The sequence below is a fragment of the Musca autumnalis genome, unplaced genomic scaffold (assembly GCF_047663935.1).
Source record: "Musca autumnalis isolate F117 unplaced genomic scaffold, ASM4766393v1 scaffold_3, whole genome shotgun sequence".
NCBI lineage: Eukaryota > Metazoa > Arthropoda > Insecta > Diptera > Muscidae > Musca > Musca autumnalis.
In genome coordinates, this window is record NW_027411866.1 from 131062366 (window position 1) to 131067186 (window position 4821).

Sequence of the window (4821 nt, forward strand, 5' to 3'; positions counted from 1 at the left end):
CAAAGTGTTCCCTTACCTAAAAAAGAATACATTTTATATAAATAAATTAATAATAAAAACAAATACAACTCAGCAACAACCACATAGAAAATTGTTTTTGTTTGTAATATCAAGTTTACACTTGCGCTCCAAAATCCACTGGATTTCACGAAATCCTGAAATACACCCCGGTGTTTACACTTATTTCTTTTTGTTGATTTCAAACATATCACAATAATCAAGGTAGACGCATATGCGCCGCTGATCAAACATGCATTTTCAAAACAAGTTGTTGTAAATTGAATTAGTTGTTAAAAATATACGACAATATAGAACTTTACAACTTTATTTCGAAAATTATCGTAAAATGATCTGTATATCGTATTATTTGCATAGTACTAAAAAATAAAAAATGATTTTATAAATTTTGATAGATAAAGGCTGTTTTCAGAACCGGCAGAACTTGAAGTAGATTTCCCGTTTAGTGCTAAAAATACGTTCTCGTACCATTGTAAATCTAGCGGAATACTATGATATACAATACAATGTATCTCTCTCTCTCTCTCTTCGGGGGATATAGGACATTCTCCTATGGACAGTAAAAAAGGGAATTTTCGGAACTTCAGAGGCCCATATCTCGGGAAGTAGACTTCTGCTAAGTTTACATTTACGAAATCCACTCGATTTCAACTGTCAATTTCATAGCTCAAACGTCAAATGAAATCTCATCTGGATTTCATTTGACGTTTAACCTATGGATTTGACAGTTGAAATCGAGTGGATTTCGTAAATGTAATCCAACCATTCCCCCCGAAAAACTTTATATTTTTGTAATCAGGACGAACGAGAAGATCTACCTTTGGTAAAAAATTTCCTGTTGAATAATCAATTTAGAAGTTTATTTGTTGGTACTTACGCTTCAAATATAGTTTTTATATCCCCAGTACTTGTCTTGAAATTCAATGTATTTCGGATGAGTTTTCATTTGACGTATACGCAAAGGAATTGACAGTTGAAATCAAGTGGATTTCGCAAATGTAAACCAAGCATTACTGTTATGTTTTTTATTATGTCAGAAATGAAGCAGCAAAGCAAGGCAAGCAGGCGAGGGTGCTTATATGCCTAGTAGTGGGGTTATCTAAAGGCCTGGGTCGCCTGGTTGCCTTGCTTTCCTGCTTCATTTCTGACATAACATAAAATAAAAGAATATTTTTGTTGTATCAGAAATGAAGCAGGAAAGCAAGGCAACCAGGCGAGGCAGCTTATGTACGCAGGCCTTTAGGCATAATAAAAATAAAAGAATAAAGAAGGCCGAGCAAATTTCGAACTGGGTTGCCCTTTTCTTTTTTATTCTTTTATCAGAAGCAAGCAAGGTAAGCAGGCGAGGCAGCTTATGTACGCAGGCCTTTAGGGACAGAACAGAATCAATCGTCGCTTGCTTTGCTTGCTTCCCAAATGTCAAATTATAAAGGAATGCCAGAGCATCCTAAATGGGAAAGTGGGCTGATTTGCAAAGAGGCTCTGTGATTCCTTTATAATGTGACATTTGGGGAAGCAAGCAAAGCAAGCGACGATTGATTCTGTTCTGGCCTTTAATGCATTTTTTGGTTAACGACAAAAATCGATAAAATTAAAATGCTTATAATTTCGGCAATTAACGTAATTTTTCGGTAAGCTAACAACCAAAACAAATTTGTCGATAAGTCCTACCGATAGCAACAGTATTGCCCACTTTTATTCATAATTGGTCTGTTCCTTTACTTTTGAAAGTGGTAAAACCGGCAAAAGTAGCAAAAGTTGTAATCTGCTTCCATATGAATTGTATGGTGTCTGAAGTAAAGGAACGCTTTTCGAGTAAAAAGTTGTACAACTTGAAGATTCTTGCACGTAAAGGAACAGAGCTAATTTTGGGTATTAAATTTACCGATTTTTGTCGGTAGCCAACAAATGCGTTAGAGAGTCCCACTACAGGCCATGGTTCAGCTAGCTAAGTCGATGGTCAGACTAGCAAGGTTTCTTGAAACCAATTTCGTTAAAATTTCTTTTCAAGTTTCGTTAGTGTCCACACACGTTAACGGGAAATTTAAGATTTTTTCGTGTCCTCTTTATTTTACCATTCGCGTTTGTTGTGTTTCTTATACCAATAAAAACAAAACAAACATGAATAAACTAAAAACAGCACAAAATAATTAACATTTATAATTAAATTAATATTAATACATAGTTAAATTTTCACTATTTCATTAATTTAATGTTTTTATTAAATATTTTTATGCTTGCTATGTTGTTAACGTTTGCTTGAGAAAATAAAAATGAAAGAAAATGGAAGAAAAAATCTTGCAACGAACAACAAGAAGAGGCAACACAACAAACACAGAAAACCATGTACATGGGTTTCACTACTTCATACCCCTCGCTAGTCTGACCATCGACTAAGCTATCTCTCAGTTTAAATTTTTTCTTTCGAGTTTTCCCAAAACATCAAAAAATATTTCAAACAATTTTTAAAGCAATAGAATTCAATGATTTTTAAATTTATTTTTAGAACATTTGTATGGAAGAAATTCTTCAGCTTGCAGTGAAACAATAATTTCATTATATCCACAATTCGATTATGTGGAGAAACTTTGACACTTCATTCATTTTTCGCGTTTTGTATAAAATGCTCAAAAAAATTGTTATAAAAAAACCCACTTGTTGCTTTTGTGTTTAGTAATTTTGACGTTTAATGCAGTGTTCATTCTCAATTCTGTTTCTATGAAAATGTGAAATGAAATGTTTTATAAAAGAGAAAACTGTCAAATGAAAACCAACGTGTGTCTCTCACAAAAAATGATGGCATTTGAAACAAAAAATTGCCCAATTTTATCAAGGTACGAACAATGTGGCGTATGGAACAAATTGTTTTAAAGGACTAGGTTTTAAAATTGAAGAATGGTATTTAAATCAAGATATGTTCTATGAAACTAAAATTTATTTTTGCTTAAATTTAACGCCTCCCGCTTAAAAAAAGACATGTAAGATAATTAAAATATCAGAAAATGAATTAAAATATAATTCTATTGCCACTACCAATAGTTCAAAGAACGATTATTGAATTTGTTTATCAGATATATAGCCTTCTTAACATTATCATTTAATTTATAATTTTTTAAAGGCTCGAAATTTGTTTATTTTGCATTAATGAGTTAACCCCAGTCGTGCAGACCAAAAAACCCAATTTTAATTCATTTTTTCAAGAAAACTCCTAATAATTTTGAGCTACTTTCGGTAATTTTTTTTTTTTTTTTTTTTGTTGAAAAATGTTGTGGCAAATGACCGCTTGCGAAACACTATTTCCTTTGGCGGTGCTCACTCTGGCTCGAAAACGTATGGATCGCCTATATATACTTACTAATTATATCTTCAAACAATGAAATAAGACAATAAAAATAAGGTACTAAAAATTATATTATTCGAAAGTAACAAGGGGAAGTGGGGGATTTCACTCCTTAAATAAATTAAAAGGAAACATATTAATTACAATGGTCCCTAAAGCATTTATTTTCTACTTCAACTGTTTCATTTAAGCCCCTGAATTTTCAGCTGTGGAACCCAGTTGATCAAAAGTTTGTTTGTTAAAATGTGACATAACGTACATAACGTGTTCCATGTGACACAAATTGCCAAAAACATGGAAAAAAGATCCTATGGAACAAATCAACAACCTTTTGCATTTATAAAAATTGGGCATAACTTCTAGACTATAACAGATATCTGACTAAAATAAACTCCTGTAGGCCTATTCTGTAACTTTTATCGATTGAAAAGTTGTTAAAATTTCTTTTGTTTTTGTAACAACTACAAAACAAACAAATGAAATTGTTGTAAAATAAACAATGAGTAAAGTTGTTAAAAAGTTACTGAATAGAGGGGCTGTCAGAAAAAAACATAAAAAAATCAATTTTCGTCTTTTATTTCAGTTTTTAATTTAGTGTTGTCAGTGTTCGACTTTTTCTTCAGTTTTTCGTCCATTTTGTGAAATAATCGTCAAACAAATGTCGAAAAATCAGTTCTGCCATTTTCTACCTGCAGAAATTTTTCTGGTAGCCTGTGGTAGAAGAGAAAGCCATTTTCGATCTCTCCCCTATCACTCTCTTAAAAATTGCTTCCAGTTTTGCCACTTTTCGGGGTTAAGGAACGCTTTGCACGTTAAAAATGGTAACAAATGGTTAAAATGGTAACCTCAGGTAAGTAAAGGAACACAGCTAGTTTTTATTTGCCAGAAAATTGTCTTAACCCTGCGTTTACACATGACAGGACAGTTGAGTACATGTATTGATTGTCAAAAACCCAAAACTTGCCTGTGTGACGTAGGCGTCCAGACAACTGCAAAACCAGTTGTAAAATTATGAGTGAGAATCATCGATTTCTTTTTGTTTTCCGTTCACATATTTTGTTTTTGTTTTGCTGCATCCTAGTCCTGGGGCCCTGTTGTGTTTTTTGTTATTTGAAATAGTTTTGTTTTCATTTGTTCAAAAAAGTCCATGTTTACTGTCTACGAAAATTACCAGACAGTGCCGAGGCAACTAGCCAAATATTTGTATGTATTAGTAAATCAGAGTTGTAGACAGTCTGTCTTGTGTAAACGCCAAGTAAAAATACGTTGACTGCCACGCAAAACTGATAGTGTATACTGCCCTTTATGATTTTGCAACCCTGAATTGCACATACAGGGTTGTATTATTCATTAAAGTAGCTGTCAAATTAGAACAGCTGATATTAAACGTCGTTATCTCTACACAACAATTCTACACTCTACATAAATTCTCACTTGCTTGAAGTAGATTTCATGGCTGGTTT